The 20,886-nt window shown below is 46.0% G+C and overlaps 1 protein-coding gene across 1 annotated transcript in view; it reads left to right on the forward strand.

The window, feature by feature from the left end:
- ZMYM2 (zinc finger MYM-type containing 2) overlaps window positions 1–20,886 on the forward strand; it is a 1,132,334-nt gene that overhangs the window by 631,557 nt on the left and 479,891 nt on the right. The window lies entirely within an intron of this gene.

Raw genomic sequence — 20,886 nt, forward strand, 5'->3', positions numbered from 1 at the left:
TTCAACAACAATGGTCACAGGCAACAGGGAGTTGGGTGGATCTAGTGGTTGTCACATAAACAGTTCATCAGGAGATGGCATGGTGGAACAGAAAGAACAGCACGGGGGAGACTTTTCACACAACCAACTCCAACAGTGACCTTTAAAACAGATGCTTCCCAGCACACATGAACAACCTCAAAGTAAGGGAATTTTGGACACAACAGGATGCAGTAAAACACATCAACTTCCTGGAATTAAATACGTGTTCCTAGCCTTAAAAGCCTTTCGGAAAGAGGGTGTTAATTCAAACAATACAACTACCATGTTTTATATCAACAAACATGGAGGAACACAATCATTAACACTGTCAACTCTAGCCCAACAACTTTGGAGATGGGCAATCTCAAAGAAAATAGACTTACTAGCACTACATCTTCCAGGGAAGGACAATATAGAAGCAGACATGCTGAGGAGGCAAGCGTCCGCATCCCACGAGTGGGAAATAAATCAAACAGAGATCGAAAAGATTTTTTTTTAAATGGGAACTACGCAAATCGCTCTGTTTGCAACACTCCACAATGCAAAATGCCAGCACTTCGCATCCAGGCAACCGTGCAAACAGTCCCTGGGGAATGCACTATGTATAGACTGGTCAGGGACATTTAATTTTCTTATGCTTTTCCCCGATACCACTGGTACACAGGGTACTCAAGTGCGGGCTCAGTCACATGTCATCAGTACTCATAGCACCTCAGTGGGCCAGACAAACCTGGTTCTCACAGATAATGGATATGACTCAAGGGGAAATGCACAAGTTTCCCAAAAGAAAGGACCTCTTAACAATGCAAAACGGAAAGGTGCTACACCCAGAAGCAGAAAGCCTAAGCCTAGCAGCGTGGCTCCTGAAGACTTTGAATTTGCTCACCTCAGACTACCAGAGAGCACAGTGGCAGTACTCAGAAAAGCGAGGAAACCTACAACAAGGAAGTGTTACACAGCCAAATGGAAAATATTATCTCAATGGTGCCTTGCAGAAAAACTTACAAAGAAAATCACAAGAGAATCAACAGTACTAAAATACTTAACATATTTACTACAAAATAAACTAAGCTACACATCTATAAGGGTACACTTGGCAGCAATCTTAGCGTACGCAAGGGGACATACGGGAAAACGGTTCGAGGCATGTGGGCTGCTGAATTCATATCTGTGCATAGATCGCCGCCTAGTGTTGGGTCCGGATGTTTGCACGTTGTTGTCCTGGAAGAGTCTTCGAAGTATCCTGAGATAGGTGACTCCTCCCCTGGACCACAGTGCGCATGGTCATCCTCTCCATCCTCAGATTGTTTTTTTCCGCCATTGGGTTCGGATGTGCTTATCTTGACTCAAGTTAGGGAAAACTTTTTTCAGGCCAAAAGGCCTTTAGTTCGCGTCGGTACTGTTCCCGATCGGTATCGCCAATTACTTGTTAGTTTACTGACTTCAAATACAACTTTTTCGCATCATATCCGACCATCGACCCCACATCGACGATGGAATCGAGGAAACCATTCAAGCGGTGTCCTGTTTGCAATGCGAAATATCCCCATGTCGACGTCCACCCGGTGTGCAACAAATGCCTTTCACCGGACCACGACGAATCCACATGTATGGCCTGTGCCCGATTCCGATCCAAAAAGACTCTCCGGAATCGACGAGCTGCGAGACTTGAAGCGCAGCAAGCGGCACCGGCCCCGACCAACATCTTCAGCGCCGAGGACGAAGATGTGGAAGGCGTGGAGAACCTACCCTCCAGCCCCGCTTCCGAACACGATTCCGGATCGGAAGACATCGAAGAACAACTCTTTCACAGGGATGAAGCCGACACCGAGGTAGGAGACTACGATGAGGCCTTAGGGGCCGAAGAAAGTAGCTCCGGTGACGAGCAAGGCCTACCCGTACAGACGGAGGATATCCCAGTGCGTCAGTCTATGGCTCCGGTCGAGGGATCGCCTTCGGGCCTTACCCAAGACCTATCCCGCAGTTCTTCGGCCCCGCCCTCGGGCCCGGCCTCGGACATTCAGCGACAGCCATTAGTACCCAAAACGACTGGTTTCCCTTCCTCGAAACCGAAAGTCGTATCGGTTCCACAGAAACCGAAACTGAAAGTGACACTGGTCGGATCGAAGCCCACTACACCTTCGACGCCAGCTAAACCCGTCGGCACCGACCGCACCAAACGGGACTTCGGTGCCGAACTCGCAGCAGCCGACGTCGGCGCCGACACACGGAAAACGGCCATCGGTACCGACAAACCGCCTCGGCCCCCGGCACCGAAACAATCTGCTCCGGCCACAAAGGTCAAAATGGCTGCTGCGTTGCACACCACTTCGAAAGCAGCACCGAAGGCCCAATCATCGACGCCTTCGACAGCTACTACCTCTCCTCGACTCGATGACCTCGTGGCCCCGAAGAAGTCCACGCCTGCCTCTACAGAACCGCTCGGCGCCAAAGAACCGTCGGCGTTCCAGGTGCGACAAGTTGCAGCGTCCTTGCAACGCATCAAAGAAAAGGCAGCCCTCCAGGACACGTCAGGCTCCGAGCCGAAAAAAGCTCAAAAAGCTTCTCCAGCACCACCCCACGTCACTTTTGGCCTGCCGCCATCCACGGCGCCCAAACTGTTTGAAATAAGAACACGTGTCACCCAAACTAGGATCACACCTGCCGACCGCTCTCCTACGGAGACGTCACCGTCCCACATCATCGATGCCGACACCGGCAGACTTATGCTCCACAAGCGGAAAATATCTTCCGAACAAGCTTTGGACTCCTACCGGATCCCGCTAAAGAAAAAGCTGCCAGCGGATTCGGAACCAGTTCTTTACGAATGTCTCCATACCTCTTACCCAGATCCACAGTCCTTCTCTCCGACACCCTCCGAAACCGACGTTTTGGAGGACTACATGGGTGACTACGTCCCCTACCCCAGAGAGATGGACCCTGAAGGCCAACAGGACCCTGACCAGGCTTAGGATGACCCTGTAGACCCGGGTGCACCTATGGATACACAGGACACGCAGCTATATGGCGCGAAAACGTCCCCCACAGAGGACACTGCCGCATTCAACGCCCTCATTGAACGTGCTGCGGCCAATCATGGTGTGCAACTCCACTCTGACACAATCGAGGACGATTTTCTAATGGATACTTTCGCATCCTCAGAAAGGAATATCAAAACTCTACCCATGTTGAAAGGTGTCCTCAAACCAGCAAAGGACATTTTCAAAGAACCCACCAGGGCCAGAGTAATAAACCCCAGAATCGACAAGAAATATAGGTCGGCGCCTGGGGACCCTACGTACATTAAAGGCCAGTTGCCTCTGGACTCCATCGTAGTCGCTAATGCTCGCAAACGGGCGCACTCGCAGACAACTGGGGATGCTCCTCCCCCGGACAAAGAGTCCAAGGTGCTAGAGACCTCCGGCAAACGGGTTGCAGCCCAGGCAGCTAACATGGCGTATTGCCAATACCCAGGCGCTCCTAGCTCGCTACGATCGCGCACACTATGACACATTAGAAACCCTACTCCAACATCTCCCTGACCAATACAAAGAGGGAGCAGAGATCCTCATCAGGGAGGGACAACTCCTCACAAACGCATCCATTAAGTGTGCACTGGATGCCGCAGATACAGCTGCCAGAGCAATAAACACCAGCGTCATGTTACGACGACACGCCTGGTTACGAATCTCCGGATTCAAACCTGAGGTTCAAAATAACATTCTCAATCAACCGGTCAACCCCGACTACTTATTCGGACCAGAGGTTGACACCACCCTAGAAAAAATAAAAAAGGACACAGACACTGCAAAGTCCATGGGGGCTCTCCAAACGCAGACCTTTCGGAGTGGCTCCTTTCGTCGCCCCGGAAATAGAGGAGCAGGTAGAGGACAGGGGTCACAGCAAACCTACAACAAGGGCAACACACAAAGTACCTACGATAAACACACCCGGGGTGGATATCGTGGCTCCAGCACAAAAGGCAGAGGACGCGGATACGGCAATACCAGGTCCTCCCCCAAGAACAAACAGTGACGCCCTCTCCCTTCCTCCCGACCACATAACACCTGTCGGGGGAAGGCTACAAAGGTTCCTGTCCACGTGGAACTCCATCACCACGGACAGGTGGGTCAAAGATATTATCAAACACTGTTACTGCCTAGAATTAACCTCCACTCCACCCACAATACCGCCAAAACACCATCCTATGTCCTCAGAGCACTTAGCGCTATTACAGCAGGAAGTGCTAAGTATGCTGAAAAAAGGCGCAATAGAGGTCGTACCCGTCCACGAGCAAGGTACGGGGGTGTATTCCCTGTACTTCTTAATACCAAAAAAGGAAGGGTCACTCAGACCAATACTAGACCTGAGACCCCTCAACCGCTACATTCTCTCAGAGCATTTCCACATGCTCACCCTACAACAAGTCCTCCCGCTTCTCAAACAGGGAGACTTCCTGGCCACGCTAGACCTCAAAGATGCGTATTTCCACATACCCATTCACCCCTCGCACAGAAAATATCTCAGGTTCACTATTCAGGGGCAGCACTACCAATTCAAGGTTCTTCCCTTCGGCGTGACAACAGCACCCAGGGTTTTCACAAAGTGCCTAGCTACTGTGGCTGCACATCTACGGAGGCAACACATTCACGTCTACCCTTACCTGGACGACTGGCTTGTTCAGGCAAAGTCAGCCCAGCAATGTGCCAGCCACATGTCCCGCACCATTCACCTTCTTCACAGTCTAGGGTTCTCACTAAATTACCCGAAATCACATCTCCAACCCGCACACGTACAACAGTACCTAGGTGCGACCATAGACACTCTGGCAGCCACAGCTCAGCCAAATTTAGTGAGGATCAACAGCATGCAAATGCTGATTTCCAAGTTCAAACCCCAACACTCCCTTCCCGCGCGAGTGTTCATGCAGTTGATAGGCATGATGGCCTCCTGCATTTTCATAGTCCCACACGCGAGACTACATATGCGCCCGCTTCAGGAGTGCTTAGCACGTCAATGGAATCAGGCTCACGGGCAACTAAAAGACCTAGTGTTGGTGAGCGGTCGGGCATACAACTCTCTGCATTGGTGGAATCCACAAAACCTTTGCAAGGGCCGACCGTTCCAAGAGCCTGTTCCACAAATAATACTGACAGCGGACGCGTCTCTCCAGGGATGGGGAGCTCATGTACTCAATTACACAGTGCAGGGACTATGGACAATACAACAAAAGAAGATGCACATCAACCTTCTAGAACTGATGGCAATCTTCCTGGCAATGAAAGCATTCAAAGTACACTTGTGCAACAAAGTCGTGTTGATCCGGACGGACAACATGACTGCCATGTACTACATACAGAAGCAGGGAGGAACACACTCTCCACAGTTGTCTCATCTGGCTCAGAGCATGTGGAAGTGGGCCATTCAGAGGAACATGTTCCTCATGGCGGAACACCTCCCCGGCAAGGACAACCAGATGGCGGATCTGCTCAGCAGACACAGCCACCAGATGCACGAGTGGGAGTTACACCCATCAGTACTCCAACCGTACTTCCAGCAATGGGGTCATCCAGAGATAGACCTATTCGCCACAAGCGAAAACGCAAAATGCCAAAGCTTTGCCGCCAGGTTCCCACATCCGCAGTCGCAGGGCAATGCGATATGGATGAACTGGTCCGGCAGATTTGCGTACGCTTTTCCCCCAGCACCATTGATACCGCTGGTGGCACGCAAACTCAGACAACACTCACTAACACTCGTCCTGGTTGCTCCAACATGGGCACGCCAACCATGGAACACCACCTTTCTCGAACTTTCCGTGGTGCCTCATCAAAGGCTGCGGATCAGACCCGCGCATTTGACCCAGAACCATGGGGAGATTCAGCACCCAGATCCGCAACAGCTGAACCTGGCAATCTGGCTCCTGGAGTCCTAGAGTTTGGCTACCTAAACCTGCCACCTGACTGTATGGACATCATTAAGGAAGCTAGAAGACCCACTACCAGAGCTTGCTATGCAGCCAAATGGAAAAGGTTCGTCATTTATTGCAATAACAATGACATTAACCCGCTAGACGCATCCATCCAAAACATAATTTGTTACCTCTTACACCTATACCGATGCAATCTGGCATACACCTCAATACGTGTCCATTTGACCGCAATATCAGCCTATCTCCAGAACAGGCAGCACCTCTCTTTATTCAGAGTGCCTGCCATCAAAGCATTCTTGGAAGGACTCAAACGTGTAATTCCTCCAAGCCACCCACCAGCTCCAATGTGGAACCTCAACTTGGTCCTCACACGCCTGATGGGTCCACCCTTCGAACCTCTACACTCATGCGAGCTTCAATTCCTCACCTGGAAAGTAGCTTTCCTAGTAGCGATCACTTCTTTGAGGAGAGTTAGTGAACTCCAGGCACTAACCGTTCAAGAGCCATTCATACAGGTTCACGCCAACAGGGTCGTACTACGTACCAACCCCAAATTCATGCCCAAGGTGATATCGCAGTTCCACATGAATCAAACTATTGAACTGCCTGTTTTCTTTCAAAACCCACAAACTGTCGTAGAAAGAGCACTCCATACACTGGATGTAAAGAGAGCCCTCATGTACTATATAGACAGGACTAAAGTCTTTAGGAAAACAAAACAACTTTTCGTTGCCTTTGCCCCACACCACAAAGGTAACGCCATCTCCAAAGCAGGTATAGCCAGATGGATCGTTAAATGTATTCAAATTTGCTATCAAAAAGCTAAACGCACATTAACGATTCCCCCACGAGCCCACTCAACACGTAAGTTAGGGGCCTCCATGGCTTTCCTGGGAAACATTCCTTTGCATGATATATGTAGAGCAGCCACCTGGTCCACTACACATACATTTACCACACACTATTGTGTAGATGTGCAATCAAAACAGCAGGCAGCTGTAGGACAGGCTGTTCTCAAAACTCTTTTTCAGACCGCTGCAGCTGGCACTGGTAGCCGCCGCTAATACAGGGTACTGCTATATATTCTGTGCACAGATATGAATTCAGCAGCCCACATGCCTCGAACTGAATATGCTACTTACCAGTATGCATCTGTTCTTGGCATGTAGGGCTGCTGACATTCATATCGCCCACCCTCCTCCCCGGCGCCTGTAGCAGCTGCAGCTCTCAGAATTACTGTAAGCATGGTCATCACTTTCTGTATCTACTCCATCACTGCCACAATGGCGAAAAACAATCTGAGGATGGAGAGGATGCCCATGCGCACTGTAGTCCAGGGGAGGAGTCACCTATCCCAGGATACTTCGAAGACTCTTCCAGGACAACAATGTGCAAACATCCGGACCCAACACTAGGCGGCGATCTATGCACAGATATGAATGTCAGCAGCCCTACATGCCAAGAACAGATGCATACTGGTAAGTAGCATATTCATTTCTTCACATCCCATGTGGTCAAAAGATTCCTAGAAGGAGGAAAAAGAATAGCGCCTCCAAAAAGGATGCTCCCACCTGAACAGAACCTCAATGTAGTACTAGCTCAAATGATGAAGGCACCATTCGAACCAATGCACAAAGCAACGCTACAAATGCTCACAATCAAAACCGCATTTCTCGTAGCAATTACATCACTACGTAGAGTAAGTGAATTGCAAGCGCTAACACTGCAAAAGCCCTACTTCCAAATACATAACGACAGAATCCTCATGAGAACTGATCCACAATTTATGCCAAAGGTGGTATCAAAGTTCCACGTAAAGCAGGCAATACAAATAACAAGTATTGTATCATGTACTACATAGAACTAAAGATTACAGGAAAACAAAACTACTCTTTGTATCCTTTGCCAACAGCTTTCTTGAATGACCAGTTGGAAAGAATACCATTGCAAAATGGCTTGCACAAGCCATACAATTGTGCCAGAAACAGGCAGATCAAACATTACAAAGAGCACCGCACGCTCACTCCGCAAGAAAGAAGGGAGCAACTGTAGCTTTTCCAGCAAATACGCCTATTCAAGACATTTGCCAAGCAACAACATGGTATTCAGTGCACATGTTCACAAAGCACTACTGCGTGGATATTCAAATGAATAAGGAAGCACAAGTAGGACGAAAAGGTCCTACAACATATATTCACAAACCAATGCTCATCTTCCACCCAGCCCCCACAAGACTAGCAAACCGCTACAAAGTCTATCCACAGCATAGTGAAGCCAGAAAAGATTCACGCTGCAAAAGGTATAGTTTCTTACCTGTCTGTGTAGTTTTGCAGGTTGAAGAATTTTCTGGATTCTCTAGCGAACTCACCCTCCCACGCCAGAAAGATGAGACAGGGGGAAGAAATGGAGAAATCAAGAACGAACAATTCAGAGAAAGAAAAAAAAAAGAATCCGAAGATGGCAACCAAAGGTCGGAGCTTCCGGAGGAAGCACGTCGACGTCAGAGGTACACCAGATGGTGGTATGTCGGCGCCCACCGGCCACGGGGGAAAAAAACTACTACAATTCTGGACCCAACCACTAGATGGCAGGATAATGCACTGCATAGTGAATCCAGAAAATTCTTCAAGCTGCAAAACTACACCGACAGGTAAGAAACTATAAGTTTCGGGTCTATCCTACCAAGCAGCGAGTCCGGGATATTCTGGCTATGATACTGATGGTTCATCTTCTATCCCAGATTTCAGTGAGAATGACCCTGTAGCTGCTGGGCCTCATGACCTCCTGCATCCTGCTGGTGGATCATGCCAGATTGCATATGCGGGCTGTGTAGTGGGACCTGAAGTTCCAGTGGACGCAGCACCAGGGAAATCTTTCCGATGTCGTTCTCGATCTCGGAGGGAACTGCAAGTCAGTTGCAGTGGTGGCTCACGAACCAGGATTGGGTACCAGAGTTCACAAGAGTGACGGATGCGTCACTCCTCGGATAGTGCGGCCATATGAGAGAAGCTGAGATCAGAGACCTCTGGTCTCCGGTGGAGTCTGGGCTCCACATCAACCTTCTGGAGCTCTGGGCGCACCGTCTTGCACTGAAGGCATTCCATCCTTCTGTCAAAGGAAGAGTGGCGCAGGTGTTCACGGACAACACCACTGCCATGTGGTACTGCAACAAACAGTGCGGGTTGGGCTCTTCGCCTTTGGACATGGCTGGAACATCAGAGGGCAAATCTCTGGTGGTTCAATACCTGGCAGGTTCCCTGAACGCCAGGGCGGATGAACTCAGTAGCCAGTGCATGAGGGATCACGAATGGCGTCTTCAGTCTGAGGTGGTGCATGGTCTCTTTCAACAGTGGGGAGAGCCTTTGCACGTTCTCCTCAGTAGCGAATAGATCAAACAATGTCAGCAGTTCTGCTCGTTGGAGTTTCAAAGGCAGCTCTTGCTCTGCGACGCTTTTTGTTGCGAGTGGAGTTTCGGCCGCATGTACGCCCTTCCGTCTGTACCACTTCTGCCCAGAGTGCTGAAGAAGATCAAGTGCGACTGGGCCCAAGTCATTCTTGTGGCACCGGGCTGGGCACGTAGAGTCTGGTACCCTGAGCTCTTGAGCATGGCCATCGACCCTCCGTTCAGACTGCCTCTTCGGAAGGATTTTCTTTCGCAGCAGCAGGGGACAGTCCTCCACCCGAGCCTGCACAGTCTCCACCTCCTTGCGTGGAGATTGAATGACGACAGTTGACAGCTTTTTACCTTTCTCCTGAAGTCTGTTTTGTCATCTTGGCTGCCAGACGTCCCTCCACTAAACCGGTATACACCTGTAGTTGGAACAAATTTGTGGCATGGTGCACAGCAAAGGCTGTGCATACTCCTGAAGCCATGTTTTCACTGTAGTGGATGGCACAATAGGTGCTTCAGTCCACAAGGGGTATTTAACTCTACATCCCATGGGTTTACTACCGCAGCATCTGCTAATTTTTACATGTTTTAGGGATCAGAACACATACACTGGGCATAGAATCGCAGTGTTCCAAAACCAGCTGGTGAGTCCCCAATTTTTTTTTAAATGTGGGTGACCGCCCAAGAAGTGGTCTTTTTGCTACAGTGAGTGCCAAATATATTGTGACAGGTGTCTCGGATGACTTTCCCTTGATGTTGGTAAGCTGCTCACAACCCAGACCAGGCAATACCACCTGTTGACTGGACTCCTAAGAAGTCAACAATGGGGAGATAGTAATGACCCTGATAGGAGATACTGATACTTACTCTGGGTCTGTATAGTCTCACATCTCTCTTAAGGAAGCACTTATGACAATGCTGAGAGGTAAAGCCAAAGATAGATTCTGCAAGGCTAGTAAAAATACACGAAATTAGACTGCAGAAACTGCCCCAAATATCTTAAAATACACTATATAAAAACACAAAAAATCTATGCAAAGTTGGAAACAAGGCAGTTTGGCTTGGCTCACCACAAGTGAGAAGGAGGCCAACTGGGTCAAAGAAATGTTCAATAACAAAAGGAATCAAGTGTCTGTGGACAGAGGCATAGCCTAAGCCTTTGCCGATTACTATAGGGAACTATATACAGCGTGTGATAGGAGTGGGATCCATCTTTTTCACACTCTACACGCCTGAAATTATTTTATAATGATCTAGAAGCCCAAGACAGTGATTTAACTGTTACTGAAGTTCCAGATGCTGTTCAGCAGCTAGAGTGTGGAAAGCATCTGAGATCTAATTGCCTACCACCTGAACTATTATAAAGGTTGGAATCTAGATTGGACCCTATCTGCTGGACATGTTGCAGGAGGCTCGCACAATAGAAGAACTTCACAGCGACCTCCGGCATGCCATTATGGCAACATACACAACAAGCATTGGCATAGCCAATAGGTCTCGCCTTTGGAACCTTATACATGTTTCACGAAAGCTATTGGCTTTGCCAATGTTTTTAAGCTGTGTTGAAGAGCAGCATGGCTGCTGTGCAGCATGTTCAAAAGTTATAATGAAAGAGTGTTATAAGCATTTTTGTTACTCTACATATACCAAAAAGACATTATGTACAATGAGTTCAGGCATACTAAATTCGAATTTCTACCATGTTACCTGAGTCAGTTAGGATTATAAGATGTAATAATCAAACTGCCCATTCTTGCCTATGGAGAACAACTAGCCTGGCAATAGTGAAAAACGAAAATGGCTGTAATTCACTATTAGACTATGCCACACACACCATTGCATGTCCTACCTTATCCTTACAATGCACCCTGCCCTTGAGCCTACCATAGGGGTGTCTGATATGAAGAAAAGGGAAGGTTTAGGGACTGGCAAGTGGGTGCACTTGCCCAGTCAGCATGACAGTACCTGACTGCACGCAGGCTCTGCAATGGCAGACCTTAGACACTCTTTTACAGGCTGCTTCTGTGGGTGGCAAAACCAGTGCTGCAACCAGCAGCATTTGGATTTACAAACCCTGGGCACTCCTGGTGCACTGTACTAGGGTCTGACAGGTAAACCAAACCAACCAATCATGGAATCACAAATTCATACATCAATTTACAATAGGGAGAGCATATGCACTTTAGCACGGACATGAAAACATGTCTTCTAGTTTTGTTGTCCTTGCAATGCTGGCAGCGTCTTTCTGCCTGTTGTAATAATTGTTTGTTATAGCTTTTTTTGTTATGGGGCGGACATAAACAATGAGAGGGGCGAGGTTAGGTAATAGTACCTGAATTACAACATGAGCAGCGGATGGACACTAGGGGAGAATGATTAGATGCCAGATTTCGAGGGAAGACTGCACTTATGGCAATGGGATACATTAGAAACTGTCTGGATAGAGTCTGAAATCAGAACACTATATATAGACGCACTGAGCCCAGAGATAGAGAATGAAAAACTGAGCTAAGAGGGTGTGTGTTGGGGAGAAATAAATATGTGGGAAAGACAGACTGAGTTAGTATGAGAGGAAAGCAATCAAATAGAAAGAAGGATACTTACAGGAAGGAGAAAGGGTGACAGAGAAAGAAGTAAAAGAGAGAGAAAGAGTAAGCATTTGCTTGAGATGGAGGAAGCTAGAGAGACAGGACGAGGAGGCAAGAAAGAGATGGGGAGAGCAAGAGAGAAACACCACGAGGGAGGAAGAGAAGAGAAGACGATAGGTAGACAAGTGATAAGAAAGCAAGTGTAAGAAGAAGAGAAATTAATTTGTGAGTGCCATTTAAATTGTTATTTGTTTAATTACCCATACATAAAGATACAAATGGCATTTTTACGGTCTATGCATATTTTTGGCAAAGAAGGGTTGAACAAAGTCCTGCCTGATCATTAAAATTTCTCTTAAGCGCTAGTGAAGTGATAACATGCCTAACATTGACCAGCCACTAACAGAGGGGCCACAGAGTACAGGGCTCACCTTATGATTAAGGTGCAGACGTCAGGAAATAGGTGGTACTAGAAAGCCACTTACGGCATGGCAGAACACAGACTACAGGAATCACCAGCTAATGCCAAGTCACAGGACTTATGCCACTTATCACAACCTGCCTCAACATGAAACACTGTGTGCGGACAGGAGCCGGAAACAATATATATAGATATCCATGGTTATATAGAACTTTAAAACATTTGCTCCGTGGTGTTGCAGGGATTCTGCTTATGCACAGAACTATGCGCAGGAGACCAGGACCTCAGAGAATTGTGGTGTACCAGAAAACTCCCCTCAGAACCCAGAACCCCTTATCCGACTAGCTTAGTATCCCATTCGTTAGCCTAGATCTAGCTAGGCGGTCCCAATGTATAGACAAACCAGAACAAGCGACTTAGATATTTCTCAGGAGTGGTGGGAATCCGAAATACCTGTTCGTATCTATTTGTTAGTCCACAACATAATAATAAGTTTAAAGAGTTTATTTTATAAACCACGCGTCCTAAGATGCAGTACTTTGGCTAACACTAGCAGACTAACGGTACAGATCAGAACCATAAGCATTATTACAATACCATACAGAATGAAAGGAGCAATCATACTAATAATGACAGTGGTATACAGCCACACTCCTTTCTCTAGAATCTAATACATTATTATTATTGGACTGTTAGAAGGTCTCTTAGGTTAACAGGGGGGACCCCATACCGTATAGATCAGCTTAGTAGAATCACATCAAAGGATCAGCTAGCTCTCTCATGCATCAGGTCTTCTGTTCGAATGTGTGCAAACCCAAACTGTTATGCAATATTAAAGACGCTTGTCCTTCAGATATTGGCAGCTGCATGTATGATATGTCTAAGAAGTGGTACGATCAATCTAATCACAACACTCTGTACCTTCTAGTGACCCAGACTCGTTCTTTTCATGATGTACAGACCAAGGGCACATTTCACGGTTAAGAATGTGAAACAACAGTTTGTTATCCTGTAAGGCAAAGTCGAGTCAGCATTTCTAAAATGAATAACACATAACAACAGTGTCGTGTGCAGCGCAGCAGAAACGACAAGCTAGCTTGCTAACAATTATCGCGTTTATGCTAACTTAGTGTTGTAAATAGGGCGTGGCCTAATCCATCCTACAGTGGCGTACATGTATACACAGTTTTTGTACAGCCCTTTGTATTGGAGCTTAACCTGTCTTTTAGATCTTCGAATGCTTGCTGGAAAAGGTATTTGGGGAAAATGAGTTAAACTAGCTTGCCAATGATTGTCCAGTAGAAGTCATCAAACACCAGGTTAAATAAGTTGTTGAAGATTATTCAAATGGAAATGTTGCCAACTAAGAAAAACAACTGCTGACTATTTTGAAAATGTCTACTAGCGGTATTGATTTGGTGCAATTATGAAATTGATCTGGAAATTAACACTGAAGTGGATCATTTTGACACTATACCAAATGTTAATGTTGCTATTTTTAAACAGACTTAAACTTGATAGTGATGAAAATTTAGTTTTCTCATGTTGCGTGTTTGTATCTCAGTATGCTTGTACCCTTATTGTGATCTGAATATGTATCATGTATTCATAGGAAAGACACACCTACATGAACTAGAATGCAAAGGGAAGAAAAAAACGACTTGAGTACAACTGTTCTAGCTGCAGCCAAATTCCCTGCATCCCCTCCCCTACCTCAAATCACAGTATGCGATTCGAATGAAGTGATGTGAAAAAACTAGAAGTGCTGTCCTTTGGCTTGGGAGCAGTGCTGCTTGGACCTACGTCTAGAGTCAGTGCTTGCACAATTAAATGACAGATTAACTTCCACGGCAGTTGTAGAAATGGAAGTCAAAACAGAATTGTTATGCATCTGTAAATTACCATTTATGAGTCAAACTGAGAGCTAAAAGGAATCTAAGTGAGTTTAGTGTCCGACGAAGGAGGGTAAAGTTGGTTTGTAGTTAGTGCCTGTTACTTTAATTTTCATTGACCATTTAGTGTGCGTGCATGCTCTATATACGGGACACTGGTATTTATAGTGAGAAGTAGTGTAGTGCATTGGAAACTGGAGTCTCAACCTGGTTCCTGCCTATGGCCAAATTATTGTTTGGTTCTTGGCATGCCTGAAGAATCAGTAAAAACTCCTTAGACAGCTATTGATCAGTTGGCGTACCCTAAAATCGAGCCGAAATACCTTAAATGAAACATGTGCAGGTTACCTCAACACCTGTTGATTTTAGGCAAATCCTTTCATCTCCATGTACCTAAAAATATCTGACTTTTTTGTAATGTGATGCTTATGTAAAGCGCTCTGTTGCTGCTTAAGGGTTCAAGTGACCAATCTGGTGTGCTTTAGGTCCAGATCTCTGTACTGGGGTGAATGTATGACATTGTTCTGCATTCTGTCCATCAATTGTTGTTTTTGCATTTGTCACCCTGAGTGGGATGGGTATGCTCAGACGTGAGTCCCGTGCTCTCCATGCCACTGGAATCAAGCTATCCTGGCTGAAGAGGGGTGAAACCCTGAAACCGGTCCTAGGATGCTTGTTTCCAGTCCAGGGAGGACCTGGCTTGGCAGTTCGGGCTGGACTGTTCCCATGAGGCACAGGGTCAAGACTGATTTGCATATGGCTGGGTTCAAACTGGAATGGCATGGTGAGCAAATGAACTATGTATTTAGGCCCAGATCTCTGTACTGGGGTGAATGTATGACATTGTTCTGATGTCTGTCCATCCACTGTTGTTTTTGCGTGTGGATCACTTTTAGGCACAGTCCTACTGTGGTTATAACATCACATCATCTACCTAACTCTAGTATGAATTTCACAGACACAGGATCCCATCTTATAATAAAGACAGCTCCAGCTAAATGTGAATTGCGGCATATTGATTTTTAGGCTGCAAGTGCTAACTAGAAGGGGCAATGCTACTGGATAAGAAAATGAAAGGAACTTTGCAGTAATAACCAGTTTCTAAAGAAATAAAACTCCCAAACCATTACTGTGGCCCAGATTCCAGATGGCAAAATGTGTATTGCAAACGCAGTAAATAACAAACTCACTTCAGATGTACAAAAGAGAACCACGCCCTGACCGAAATCTTCCAGTTCTTCAATATTATGTATATCCTTCAGAACATGCAACGTATCCATCGAAACTGCACCAATACCTGTGGTCTTTAAAGTGTCCCCTTTAGATGTTGCTCTTCCGGCCTCTTTAGGCAGTTTATCCACTTAACGATGACAACCGAGAAAGACATCCTGGCCGAAGAAACAAAGAAAGAACTAAAACAATCATCTGCAGGACTAGAGGCGGAAGAGAAACTTTTTTTTATTTTTACTCTTAGCTTGTTTTTTCTCAACAGCAAATATTGTTTATCAGATAAATAAAAACAGGAAATCTAATGCAGGCCACATTAAATCTAAGTGCGTTTCTCTGGAGGTACAGTGTTGTCTCTTATGCAGGTTTATGTGCCATAAACCATTGTTTAAATAATATATGTTTTCAATGCTGAGTCCCTTATTGCACCCATTGTTTCGGAGGCAGCAGTAATTTTGCACCGGGAGATATCAGTCCTCGAGGGGGCGATGCTCTGCACACGGAATGCAAAGGAAGGATTCGCAGATCGAGCACTATATGTAAGAGACCTGCTAGGTCAGTCCCCCATTCCAGTGTCTAATTAAAATGAAGGCGAGGCTAAGCAGATGTGTCTGGCTTAACTGGGTTAAGATTTGTGCCGAAGAGAGGCCTGGCTAAAAAATAGTGTGCGGGCTGCAGGCAGGAAACAGTCTATGTATTATTATCTCAGACAGGCACGCTACATATAGGGGGAAGGGGGGAGAGCAGCACCCACCTCCTTACCAGGACTTGGATGAACTGAAAGCAAGGTCGAGTAAAAGCGGCTGCCATCTGCTAAAGGTGTGGCGTCACTGGAAGACCTCCTAAAGATAACGGCGTTTTGGCTCGTGGAGGGCACAAGGACAACGCAGTCGGAAAGGAGGTTTAAAATAAAAGTGGAGGTTTCGAGTTTGCATTGTGAAAGTGACAACTCCCTTGGACCCAGGAGGAGACGAGTGCATGGATAATCATTAAGGCGTCTGACTTATGGGGAAATGTCTGAGTGGTTGGCGTGTGTGTTCGATGAAATGGCGAGAAGTAACGACTGTGTGGGCAGTACAGAGGCAATCACCTGACAGCTCAGATTTCTTCCGAACTGGGTCAGAGCTCATGGCGGCCGCCGGACAACACAAGACTTACCGCAGGATCATGCGAATACTGAAAGGCGACGGTCAGGAAACCGAAAAGAAAAAACAAGCGCTGAAAGACAAGCGTGGAAATAAAGTGGTGCGCGAGCGCGTATGTGCCCACTGCGGTGAAAGCGCCGCGTTTGCCCATCTGTTTCCAATTAACTTGATCGCGAGACGCGGCGCGATAATTGGAAACATATGGCCCTCATGCTCGCTCCCGCGGACCCTAGGCCACAGAACAGAGAAGGCGGGACATGTACCCCCCTTGGGCCAATTGTGTGCTGTCTTTCTTAGTAAGACAGCATGCAAAGCCCAATACCAAGTGATAAATTCCAAGCACACGCATGAGCGTGTGTTTGGAATTTAAAAGCCCTTACAAAATGCCTCGCTGAGCAGCGCATGTGCGCTAGCTCAGGCGAGACCTAAAAAGGGCAAATCTAAATCGTAATGCTCCTCATACCTCCCAATCTCACTTCTTAACATAGAGCTGAAAATACTCACTACAGTTATGGCAAATAGACTCCTGAATGCTATAGCAGCCTTGATTTATTTGGATCAAACCAATGTTATGCCCAGGAGGTCCACAATACTTAACTTCCATAGACTTTACAGTTGGTTGGACAGCATATGACACGTGCTAACAATTTTCTCACTGAACACTGAGAAGGCATTTGATTCAATTGACTCAGTGGCATAAGACAGGCCCCCTCTTTGTGGGGGACCCGAGCTGCACGGGGTCCCCTCAGCACAGTACTCAGGCCTGAGCGCCCCGGGTTAATTTAGGAGCGGGGGCTCCTCCATTTATCTTGCAGGGGGGGGCCCTCAACTTTCGTTGCACCACTGAATTGACTAGCAATTTTTATCCTTAGTCCTGGAGCACTTAAGAGTGGTTCAGCATTTAGACCCTGGATCCATCTCCTGTACATGGCCCCAACAATGAATGAGTGTGAATGGGATTATACCAGATGCTTTCAACTTGGGGGAGAGGCACGGGCCTGGGAAGCCAATTCTCTTCACTCTTATCACGCTGACTTCATTGGAAATTGAATCCCTAGTCTGTTTCATTACATTCATGCCCTAAATTAATGGGTTCAAAAGGGAAGACAGTCCAAAGGATACATTTTCGCTCTACATAAGATACATTCTTCTATATGTGGCAGAGACACTCCAGAGGATGCTGGAGCTACTTGCAATTACCTGGACTTTTGCTGAATATTTTGATAGCAGATCAATGTGGACAGTGCCGTAGTGCTGAGGTTACATGAGTAGAACACTCCACCCTGCACTTATTCAGATACCTAGGGACAGAGGTAACCCAAAATAGAATAAAAGTAACTCTTATCTAGTCCTCAACTGTGCATTTTCAAGCTGGGTTTGAAAATGAGGAGCATTGCGATCTTCAGGATGATGGCATTTCCTAATTAAACCTAGTTGTGAAAACACCATACCTCATATCCGACACCTTTGTTCACAGGCTGACGCCAGAGAGGTGGGATGCGGGTTCATCGCAAATTGCTTTGATTAATTTATATAGGATTACAACTGCATAATTGGGTCTCCCAGCTCATTGTCCTCAAAGGCAGGATGCATGATCCAAGTGATGATTCCTCTATAGATCATGACAGGGGTCAAGATCCATAGAGGGGTGACCATGCACAGGGTTACCATACACAGGGGGAAAATACACACACTGGAGTGGCTCATGAATATTCCCTCAAGCCCCTTGACAGAGGAAGAAATTAGACTGCAGAAACTGGCCCAAATCTCTTATAGGGATGAACTTGGAAGTAAGGGAAGAATACACTATATAGAAATACATATATAGGAAAGGGTATATTCAGGCCGCCCCAAGCAACAAAAGACCCTGCTAAGGGTATGTAACAATACTATGACATTCACCTGCTGGTGTGGCATTCTCCAGTTGGTGCCGAGATTCCCAAATGAGATATTCCCATTGATGGGCACCACAATGAGAAATACTATTACAATGGTAGTGATGGGTACATCAGGGTCACACATCCAAATAGGGTGATGTGGTGCAATCATGAGGTGCCAAGTGAATGCTAAAACACAATACTCTTGCCACACGAGGGTCGGTATGAACTTTTCATTGGAAAGTTCCTAATAATTTATACATACGTTTTTTACGTACCATTGTCCTATCAAGTGGATAGGAACACAGCAATACGTATGAATTGAAAAATACAATGGTATTAATGGTGAATTATTGGTTTCTTCTTCTTCTAGTGTGAATTGATAGTCTGTGTTGATTGAAGAAGTGACAGCAAATTAGGTGCATGTAGCACAATAGTCGCATTAATTGAAGTGGTGAAAGCAGACTTAAATACATACACACAATATTTATCAAATGTTTAGTTCTGCATGTAGGAGATTTTCAAGGCTACAGGCTATGAGAAGGTAGCTGTAAGATCATTTATAATATCCTGGATATTACAACTATGACATCTGCCAGAATATGGGTAACTACCCATCCATTCAAAGTGCAAGATTGCCGTTATTCTTTAAAGTGAGGAAAGGCATACTTGAGAGAAAGAAATGAGCAGAGAAAACACCAAGTGTTGATTTCCAATAAGACGTAGTCTAATGAGAGAGAGAGATAGAAAATCACCAGTGATGATAACCAATAGGATAAAGACAGTTAAATAAGCGAGAGAGGCTCCCGCATTTGGTGTACCAGGCGAGTACCATAGAGGCGAAAGAGTCACTCATATACTTTACAAGGCCGAACCCATAAGTATGAAATTTGTTAAGCAGAAAAATAATAAGTACCCAGAGGAATTTGATGAGTAGATAATATGAGTTCCTACTTGGCGTATTATCGAGTAGAGGACCAACAGTGTACTAGTTGCTGCATTAAAAAATAGGGAAACTGGGAGACGTAATAAAGTTGAAGGGCTTCCACAGATCGGAAGGTATAGCATCTCCAGGCTGAGCCATGAGTGCCGGGGGAGGGGTGTTGTAAAGGGCTTCAGTTAGATGCAGGATGAATATGAATTGGCTCTCTCAGGGATTTAAATATGCACAATTACAACACACACTGGTGATTTGCTTCATGGATTTGCCCAATTTACCAGAGGCGTCGCCCATGGAATGCATGTTATTGTCCAATGAATTGAATAGGGCAGTAATTTCTGCCTTTGATAACACCCTAATAAATAATGCGGCAACCGCTTCCAGGACACTTGAAACACATAGAGAGAATTTGGCCCAATGGTAGAGTAAACTGGGAGGCCTTCCTCGTGCACTCAAGGCAGATTGCGGTCAGAGCGTTCCTGTGCCTGATGCAGCTGAAAATGTTTCAAATGGCTTGCTACATTAGGAATAATCTATATAAGATAGGCCTATTTGTGTCTGACAATTACCTGAAATGTAACAAAAAGGGAAGCTGTTTTCTAGCACATAAACTGAGCGTGCAGGATAATACAAACATGTTGGAGTGGAATAGTTGATGAACTTTGTGTTGGACTGGGATAAGTGTCCCACGGATACCACAAGTCTATATTGTCGGTTTCCCTTACGATGTTGACTTGCACAGACAAAAACCTATATTCGGCTCCCTGTGACTGATGATTGCTAAATGAGACATTGCAAGAGAATGGTGGAATTAATTGTGCCTTACAACCCCAGAATGGAGCAAGGGCATGGATCAGTGTGTGATAAAACAGGTGATATGAAAATAAAGGCTGCCTTCAGAAATATATAAATGTTCGGGCCCTGGATAAGTCACATCCTGCTCAACATTCTTAAAACACACACACACACACGGCCCCCCCTTCCCTCCCCCCAAAAAGATTTCTCAAACTGTTAGGCAGTAAATAACATATTAAGAGATGTCTTCAATAGCAGTAGGGATCGTTTGTGCGCTCAACTGTTGACCTATTCTGTGCAGGTCACTATTCATGTGTGTACTCTTCTGACCTGAATAACTGAAAGTAATGTAATGCTGCATTTAATTTGTGTTATAAATATTTGTTTCATGAAAAGGAGACAGGCCTAAGAGTGTCAGCCCCTATGCTGAAGGGTAGTAATGGGAGCTGTGTTGTGATTCTAGGGCAGGAGTCAGATGTGCTCCTTGAAAAGACGACTATCTCTGTTTTCCAGCAGTTCTCTTTCTGTGTATCTTGAGCAGCAGGGTTATTGCTGCATTAACTGTTTTCAGAGTAGACTGCAGCACCACTCATGAATCATGGTCATGATGTGCTGATATCAACAATCTTGTGGGGCATTAGTTAGAAAGAGTGAATC

The sequence above is a fragment of the Triturus cristatus genome, chromosome 8 (assembly GCF_964204655.1).
Source record: "Triturus cristatus chromosome 8, aTriCri1.1, whole genome shotgun sequence".
NCBI lineage: Eukaryota > Metazoa > Chordata > Amphibia > Caudata > Salamandridae > Triturus > Triturus cristatus.